Raw genomic sequence first — 9,947 nt, 5'->3', positions numbered from 1 at the left:
GCTACCCGTAGTTAAGGAACCATCAAAGAAGGTTCCTGCCTACGATACCCGAGGAATATGACCATAACTTACTAAAAGCCGGCCTAGCAGCTGCAAGTATTGGTCTGAGTTATTATATATGGCGATGAATAACCACCTACGTAGCTGGAGTAGATTGTGTTTATACGACTTACACAGGCGAGAAAAAATACAACCAGGCGGCTTGGGTTGATGTCACCCGGAATGTCTGTAGACTTGAACTACTCGGGAAAGAAGTTAATCCTTTGTAGTATTTGCATTGGCGCGAACAGTCACGCCAACGTTGGCTTCAGGTTCCTGGATGACAATGGCATACTGCAGCCTATGAGAAATAAGACAGACAACAGGGAGCCTGTACATTTTTCCGTAGAGCCCAACCCAGCCAGCGTCGAGAATCTATCGGTTTGGACCCTCCACATGGTTGCTGATTGCCATGGGAAGGTAAAGCTGCAGATAAGAGTAGACGATACGGGAACGGCCACGGTGAATAGCATACACGACCAAAGGGATCAGCCTTATAATCACGCCACCATTAGCACTCTTACGGTGGTTAGCCTCTAGAAGGTAACTTTGTTACCTGGAATATATGAATCCACACTTAAAAGAAACGCATCATGCTTACTGTTTAGACCCAAAAACGTATAAAGAAGGGAATGAGTGGCTTGATATCGGAATGTGGGTGGAAGTTGGGGGTTTAGGATTAATAATATGTACTATTAGCATTAACACGGGGTCGGGTGCAAACGTGGGGTTTAGGCTCATTGACGAGAATAACCGCCCATTGCCACCTTACAGGACAAAGATTAATACTAGGGATTCGGCTCATTTCTCTTCGGAGCCCCCTCCGTTGAGTGGAGAAGACTTAACGCCGCTTACTTTTCACATGATAGCCAATTGCCAATATTATTGTTCCTATTGTTGATCCTAAGGCCAAGGCCTGTCTGTTTAACGATTTTTTTGTTTCCCAGACATCACTACCAGATTCTGATAGTTTACCACCTTCATTACCGCCATTTTTGGCGGGTGTTTCGATTTCCAATGTTATAGCAATGAAAGATGAAGTTTTGAATTTAATGAAAAGTGTTGATATTTCCAAAGCGTGTGGGCATGATGGCATCGGTAATAGAATTATAAAACTTTGTGCTGATGGTTTCCATGACTTCTTTACTGGTTTTATTAATTTGTCGTTTACACTAGGTAAATATCCCAAGGAGTGGAAACGTGCAAACGTCATTCCCCTATTTAAAAAAGATAATCGCCAGTTGAAAATAAATTATCGACCAGTTTCACTTTTACCTTCTTTATCAAAACTATGTGAAAAGGTTGTGTTTTTACGTCTTTACGAGTATTTAATTGATATTAATTTTTTGTACAAATATCAATCCGGGTTTAGGCCAGGTGATTCAACCGTAAATCAACTTACTCATCTTGTACATCTAATTTATCAAGCTTTGGACAAGGGGAAAGATGTCAGAATTGTCTTCTTGGATATAAGTAAGGCATTTGACAAAGTTTGGCATGCTGGTTTACTTTGTAAGCTAGAGGCACTTGGTGTTAAAGGTATGTTGTTACAGTGGATTGAGAGTTATTTGTATAGGAGGGAACAACGTGTTGTAATAGAGGGCCAATGTTCTGCTTGGAGAGTTATTGGGGCAGGTGTTCCACAAGGATCTGTCTTAGGCCCACTTCTTTTCTTAGTTTATATAAATGATATATCACTTTTACACTTACACATAAATGGTGTATCACTTTTTCTTTGAAACGTGAAAATGACCCTCACCCCGACCTTTTTTTGGATGGAAGAAGGGTTGACGATGTCAAAACCCATGAGCATCTTGGGGTAACTTTGACTAGTAATATGACTTGGAAAGAGCACGTTGTAAAGAAAAGTGACAAAGCATATAAACGACTTAATTTACTGAAATCTTTAAAGTATAAACTAAATAGATCAACTCTCATTTGTTTATATAAAAGTTTAATTAGGTCTCTTTTGGAATATGCTGACGTTATTTGGGATAATTGCTCTAAAGCTGAAGTGGAATTGTTAGAACATATTCAGTACGAATCTGCCAGAGTGGTCACTGGTGCAATTAAAGGAACTAGTTCTAAACTTTTACGTGAGGAATTAGCGTGGGATGAGTTAAGCTCTAGACGTAAAGTTTATAAACTTGTACATTTTTATAAAATTGTGTCAAATGCGACCCCTCTCTATCTTTCCGAGTTACTTCCTTCCACAGTTTATCAGCAATCAAAACGCGCTCTCAGATCAAATTCTAATTTCTGTCTTTTTCCTTGTAGGACAGAACGTTTTGCACAGTCTTTTTTTCCGTCGGTTGTTAAATTATGGAATTCTTTGGATCTACAAACTAGGAATATAGGATCTTTGCAAACTTTTAAAAACGAGATTTGTGACAAATTCTTTTCCCCAAAATATAACAAATTATTTGATTATTCCTTTTCCAGAACAGCGTCTATTCTACACACCCGGCTTAGACTAGAAGCGTGTGCTTTAAATGAGTATTTGTTTCGTATCAATTGTTCGCCTTCTCCGAAATGTGTTTGTGGGACTTCGAATGAAACAATAATGCACTTTTTCTTTGTATGTCCTCGATTCGCTGCTCAACGTTCTTCTTTTCTTACCTCAATTGCACAGATTTGTGGATCATTGTGGACAAATTTGTTCTCAAAAAAGCAAAAATTAAATTGTTTACTTTATGGCTTTAAGGAATTAGACTTAAAAAGTAATTGTAAACTATTTTCTGAAGTTCAAAAATATATTCTAGCTACTAATCGTTTTCAATCTGACTTTGATGCTACATAGTTTTTTTTCCCCCTATTGTTATCTCATTATAAGATTGTTGTACTAATTTTAGTTCGTATTTATTGTGTATTTATTGTACTTATTTTCTAATTTCCGCTTTTGCTATTTATTATTTATATTGTAAAATTGACGTAAGCCCCCTTGTTAAGTCTCGTTGCTTTTGGGGCAAATGTTATGATAAATATGTTTAAATAAAAAAAAAAAAAAAATTGCCAATATGCCAAGCCGCAAATTCTTCCCAACGATGGCGGCGTAAGGATAAATTATGTCGGCGGCTATGCCATCCCCGACGCGGTCTGGAGTCATAAGCCCATTTCTACTATGACTGTTCTACCGCTAGTTCCGCATTATCAAGGCGGCGCGAATACTATCTTTACTTATCCCCCGCCGAGAACGCCTCGGGCACCCGACGACGATAAGACTGATAAGCTTAACCCTTCATCTTCTTCAGGAGTACCACCCCAATAGCGACGACCAAGATCCAAATGTTATTCCCCACAAACTTCAACAGTTCACCGCCAGCCCTAAGTGCCAGGCCAAGAACACTACCAAGCAGCCCAGGAAGACCGGCTGCCATCTTTTTTCCCAAGTCCGTCAGCCCATTGCCTAATTTCTTTACGCCCGCGCCTGTAGCCTTAAGCGCGGATAGGATAACTCCTACTACGGTGCTAATAGCGACCGCAAATGCCAGTGGAACGCCATACTTCAAAAGGGCTCTTTTTATTTTTTCCTTCGTGGTAAGCCCCAACTCCCGCTCCAGGTTGTCCTTTTGCGCCCGTAATTCCGCAACTCTTACTTCGAGGGTTTCTACTTCCCTTTGGGCTGCCTCCCTTTCCTCTTCGGGACGAGTTTGGTCCGCAACTACTTCTTGCTGCCGCTCTATTTGCCCCTCCAGGTCTTCAATGGCCTGATCTCTTTGCCGGATTTGCTCTTCTTTAGTGTTGATTTCGGCAACCAACTGCCGCCGTTCCTCCAAAGAGCCGGCTATGGTGATATGCAAGTTCTTAGCTTCTTCCTTGCTCATGTCCAGGTCTCGTAGGGCAAGATCGAAGGCCTTTTGGGCTTGGTCTCTTTCGCGCAGGGCATTGTCTCTTTGTTCTCTCATTTCTATCATTCTTTGGTTTTTATCGTCAAGTTCTCTCTTTTGAGCATCGAGAAGTAGTCGGTTTTGTTTCATGTATTCTGCTTCCCTTTCCTCTAACGTTTCTTGCAGGTCCTTGGCGCGTTTTTCTAACGCAACCCTTTCATTCAGGGTTTCCAACCTTTCTAAGTCGCTCCTGGTGGCCACTTGAAAGCCCCTTAATCTTGCCACGTCACCCCTAATTTCGCCATTCTCATCAAAGAGGGGTTGCGGTTTCGTCCAGCGGTTTTTGTCAGGAAATCTCAGGTCTTGGACGCTTATGAGGGCTCTACCGCCGCGCTCGGTAAGCCTTACTTCGTCTGAGTTAAAGTTGGAATACGCATCTTTTAGCCGCTGCATGGCCGAGTTTACAGTGCCTAAGTCCTCTAGCTCTATGTGCTCGCGCGTAAGTACGTACTCGCGTGCTTTGGGATGTCTTAGGGCCTTTGCGATTCTATTCCTTAGGGAATCGTCGGGGGCGGGAAGCAGCGGTTCTTCGTCGCCGTCGTTAATGTCTTCCTTACCTTCCTCAGTGGTGGGGTCGAAATCCGTTCCTTCTTCTTCCATTATATATGATAAGCTCAAAGTTAAACCCCAACGTATTACCTAAGCAGGTTGGCGGACTAAAGGCAGAACGCACCTTTCACCGGGTCACCTTTACCCCCAGCAGCGCAAAACCAGGAGAAACCTTGTACGTAGGCGTGCCCCGCCTAACGGATAACCTAGTCTTAGTACCCGGCACCTTGGCGTTAAGGTTTGACCTAGCAATACAGCCAAGCACAAAATTAGAAACTTACGTCGTTAATAACGCAGGCCGCAACTTGGTCTCTAAGATGAGGATCAAGTTTGCCGGGGAATCCTTGCTGGACTTAAATAGGTACGACTTATACACCACCTATAAGGACCTATGGTTAACGGCCTTTGACCGCGCACAAAGAATAGAGCAGGGAATTGGCAGCGTTATCTTACGTAAGGTTCGCAGCGACACTAAGACACAACCTACGGATTCTGGTGACGCAACGGCAGTAGCAGACGCAAAGCGAATAAAGACCGCCTATGGCATTAAGTATGTTATTCCGCTGGACTTCGAGGTGATTACAAACCACGGCGCGTATTATCCCAGGCAGTTAAGTGAACTACAGTTTGAAGTAACCTTAGCAGACACTACTAATATCCTAGAGATGGACGCATCTGGGACAGCACTTTCTGGGAGCATTCATCCCTATTCCGTTACCAACTTAGAGCTGCAGTATGAGACCGTGTACAGCGAAGAGCTGGCCCGTAGCGCTGGCATGGAATATAGCGACGGAAAGGCATTTCTTTACGACCACGTAGTAATGTACAAGACGTTCAGCTTCTTGGATAAGACGGACGAGGTTATCAACCAAAGCATTAACCTCCCCCGAAGAAGTCTCACGGGGTTGATGCTGGTGTTTGCCAAGCCCTATGAGGCTGGTAAGCGCGACAGCGAGGCCTTTCATAACCCCAACATTACTAACGTGGGGGTGAATGTCAACGGCGTTCCAAACAAGGTCTACTCCCAGGGAATAAAGCCCGCAGACGTGTACAGAGAGGCAATGCGTAAGTTTGGCGACCAAATTAGTCCTGAGGAATTCTTTAAGGATAAATACGCGTTATGGATTGACATGCGCACGACGAACGATGAAGACCTACGTGGTCAGGGCTTACGTCTAGTAAACACCCAGGATGGCATAACATTGGAGATCAAGCGCACCAAGAACACCAGTGCGGCCGACGGTGACAAGATAAACTGCTACGTCTTTGTCGTGTCGGACGCGCAACTGAGCGTAGAAAGGAACCAGCTACAGAGCGTTGCATATTGATTCGTTCGCTGCGCTCACTCATCCTAGTGTCTAGGATATTTTTGATAAAAAATATCGTATATATATACCATGTAACGCGTCTTTGAAAACAATAATACCGAACTGCAATGCATAGTGCAAGGCGATAAACTGTACTTTAAAGCGAAGGCAGTGGCAGATGCCCTAGAATATGCCAACTCCAGAAACGCAGTAAGAGAGCACGTTTCAGAGGAAAACAAGGTAACTCTGGGGTCTATAAAGGGTGTCAATCTGGCTGACACCCTTAATGCGCAGCCACATTCCGTTTACGTCACTGAAATGGGTCTTTACGAGTTAATATTTGGATCTGAGAAGTCCGCAGCCAAGGAGTTCAGGAAATGGGTGTTGGGCGACGTCCTTCCCACGCTGCGTAAGACCGGTAAGTACGAGATAGAGCGGCGCTTTGACGGCCCCAACAAATTGATCTTCAAAATAGAGAATGAGTTTGACTTACATAAAAAAGGTGGTAAATTACATCCGCCGCTTTTACCCACAAATGCTCATAGCACCCGGCCTAGGCGAACTGCAGGATTCGGACGGCAAGCGCATAAAGTGCTGGCAGAAAGGATATCAACGCGGTCAACCTGATCTGCTTATTTTGAACGCCCATAAGCATTACCGTGGATTCTGCATCGAGTTAAAGACTTCGAAAGGCAATGGGGTATTGTCTGAGGATCAGCGCCGCCTCTTAGACGGCTACGAGGAAAATGGATTTAAGGTGCTGATAAGCAACGACTACGACGACATCTGCAGGAGCATCACGGAGTATGCGCGAGGAATTCGCCTGCCTTGTAGGTGGTGCTGTAAGCGCTTTAGGAACACAGACACTTTAAAGACGCACTTAAAGATATTCCATAGAATATATGGCGTTTGAGGCTGTGAGGCAGATACACTGGCGAGACTTAAAGGAGGGTGTTACCTACGAAATAAAAAACTACGTAACCTTTGAAGACAGGCTACGGTTGTTATTGGCGCATGAGGATGTCACGTACAGCCTGTGGGCGCCGGATCGCGTCCGATACGTGATAGAGGGGCAGGAGTTTACGCATCTGAGGTCGTATGGGAAGAAGGATGGCCGCTGGGCGTTTGACGTCGCAAAGTGCGTCCTTCCTTCGCCTCTATGTGGTTAGACGCGTCTAACGCGTCGTTTAAGTGGGGTTCGTCGACAATAAGGGTCGGCGACTCTTTTTTAACGCAGTCAGCAGGGGGTTCGCACGTAATACAGTCCATATATTGAAAGGGTGGTTAGGAATCCTCCTAAGAAGGCGGCTGCGTAGGCTAGCATATATCTCGGAAACTATTTTAAGGAAGTCCTTATTATTTATTAGATCCTTATTAAATGCCCCGGAAACTATTTCAAGGAAGGGCTTATTATTTATTGCGTATTTATTAGCCCTAATAAAGAGTTAATAAATAATAAAGGATTTCGTCAAACACTTTCCGAAACTCGATGTTAGTATGTATCCATCCTTTTAAAGAAATGTGCCCCTGCCTTAAATAAAAGATATGACCTATGTATCAGGGGGGTCTGATACATAGGTACAAGGCGTTTTCGGAAACCCCTTAAGGAAATCCTTTATTATTTATTGCGTCTTTATTAAATGCCCCGGAAACTATTTAAGGAAATCCTTTATTATTTATTGCGTCTTTATTATCTATTAAGGGGGTAATAAAGAGTTAATAAATAACAAAGGATTTCGTGAAACACTTTCCGAAACTCGATGAGAGGTCCTCCAGGCCCCCCTGATACTTTTTCAATCCTTATTCAGAGCGCTCCTCATCATTTCTGGTGCGCCTTCTTTCAAGGTCATCAGCGAATTCTTTGAACGTTCTTGGTGCGTCCGCGTGCACATATAAACACTGCCACACATGCTGTTCATCCCTTCGACATCCGCAGCGCGGACAGTCCGCCTCCCAATATTCTCTGTCTTCACAGCGCACACCTTCAACGCGGTCGAACATAGCAAAGCGCATGTCTATCTTCTTCTTTCGACGTATTAACGCCGTCGTTGTTTCTTTAGGGCAGCAGCGCGAGGCAACGTCGCCGTGCGTCTCACACGCTACGCCATTTAAATCGTAGTTAGTCAGGCAGCGCATCATGTGCCAGTCATCATCTTTGTCTTCTTCGCAGCGCTTACATACGTTCTTTAGACACACTTTGTTCTCTACGTGGTACGCTAACATCTGCTTACTGCTGAACAACCTGCTACAGTGTTCACAACGCCTACTTTGTGTCTTCCTACAAACATTCTTTGACACGTGATATCTTAACATCTGCTTGCTGCTGAACTCCTTACCACAATGCTTGCACCCCATCTATATAATAAGAATTTAATAATCCTTATATGGGATACGCCATGAAATCCTTAACGGACTCCTTAGCCCATGAGGCCATCGTTAACAGGGCACCAAACCTTTCCGCGCGCTTCAGACCACACATTTCATCGTACAATTCCTGCACGCGCTTTTTAAGGCGATCAATTTCCTCCCTTTGCATTTCAATGGTGTCTCTCTTATCTTTAATGTCGTTAACGATTCTCTGCACTGCTTCCGTAGGCTCCATATATACCAGGGAATAAATTTGTTTCCTGGAATATATGGATGGGTTCCATTAAATATAATGGAACCAAATCACATGCCTTGTAACGCTCTGATAGTAGGACCCACCGGCTGCGGAAAGACCCAGTTCGTGGTAGAGCAGCTATTAGGACCCTTTAGATACCGTTTCGACTACATAGTGCTACTTTGCCCCACCTACGTGAATAACCGCACCTGGACGGGCATAGGAGTGAAAGATGACGACTTCTTTGTGGATATTTTGGACCCTAACGAGTTATCTGGACATCTTAAGTTCTGGCACAAACAATTCCCTAAAGATACGCAAACCTTGCTCATACTGGATGACATTGCCTGCGGGGACGACGTAAAAAGACGCACTTCCGAATTAGTGAAGCTCGCCTTTAGCGGCAGACATGACAATATTAGCGTTTGGTTGCTCTCGCAGCAGCTTACCAGCGTCTCTAAGCCTTTTAGGGAAAACATAGGATCTCTCGTAGTATTTTATACTCCGAGCAAGTCTGATCTGGAAACCATCTTGAGCGACTACGGCGGTGAGATATCCAAGGAACAGTTACACGAATACATGCGGCACCTAAAAACGCACCAACATTCCAAGATGATCTTCTCTTTGAGGTTTCCTTATGACGTTAATGTATATGGATATTGAGCAGCTCTTAGATGAAGTCCCCACGCAGTTAGATGAAAGTAACCTCAAGGAACAACTCAACATCCTTGTGTCTTCGGGGAAGTGTAAAGAAATGATAGGCAAGGAACTTACCCATGAGCAGGTCAATAAGTTGTCAGAAGAGGAGGTTAAGAAGTTCCATAAGAGGTACGAGGCCGCCCTTGCAAGTAAAACCACGGACGCCGTAGCAGACTCCGCTATCCGACTTGCGACTAAATTGCTTGGACTTGCGCTGCCCATAGACGACGTGGAGCAACTGCGGAAGGACATAAGCGAAGACTATGTCATCGCCCAAGAACTTAAGATAACTTGCGGGTGGTTGTCTTTGAAGTGCGGTAAGTTAATGGCAGTCGCCTCTGCGGCTTTGCACGTAGCTCAGCATGTCGACTTGAAGGAACTTGCGGGCACCTTTGGTGCCTCTTGGAAGGACTTCAAGAAGGACAGAGACGTTGAAAAGGTCTTCCAGGCGGCACTTGCTGAGGTACCTGATGACTTAGTCAAGTCGTCCTCAGGAATTACCCAGGTCGCCTCAAGTACTTAGTCAAGTCGTCCTTAAGTACTTAGTCAAGTTATCAAGTCCTTCAAGTCCTTAGATATAAATGGATGCGGAGGAACCCGAGCAGAAGATTACCAAGGCTAAATCTCCAGGCAGAGTCGCCGCCGGAAAGAAGCTCGCGGAGATGAACAGGAAGAACAAAGCAAAGAAAGAGGAAAAGGTGGAAGAGAAAGAAGAGGAATCCTTTATTAATCCTGGGTACGTCATTGGCGCGTTAGGAGTTGCTCTAGCAGCAGGCAGCCTCTACTTACAATGGCGGGCTACGAAGCCAAAAGTAGAACCCCCAACGTATCACGCACCCGTGCAGGAGCCCCGAAGCAAAATAC

This window comes from Actinia tenebrosa, unplaced genomic scaffold, assembly GCF_029948245.1.
Source record: "Actinia tenebrosa isolate PJP-AT-01 unplaced genomic scaffold, QUT_ActTen_1.0 PGA_scaffold9__36_contigs__length_13948895, whole genome shotgun sequence".
NCBI classification, from domain to species: domain Eukaryota; kingdom Metazoa; phylum Cnidaria; class Anthozoa; order Actiniaria; family Actiniidae; genus Actinia; species Actinia tenebrosa.
The sequence above is the reverse complement of the archived record's forward strand: the minus strand, read 5'-3'. Positions refer to the sequence as shown.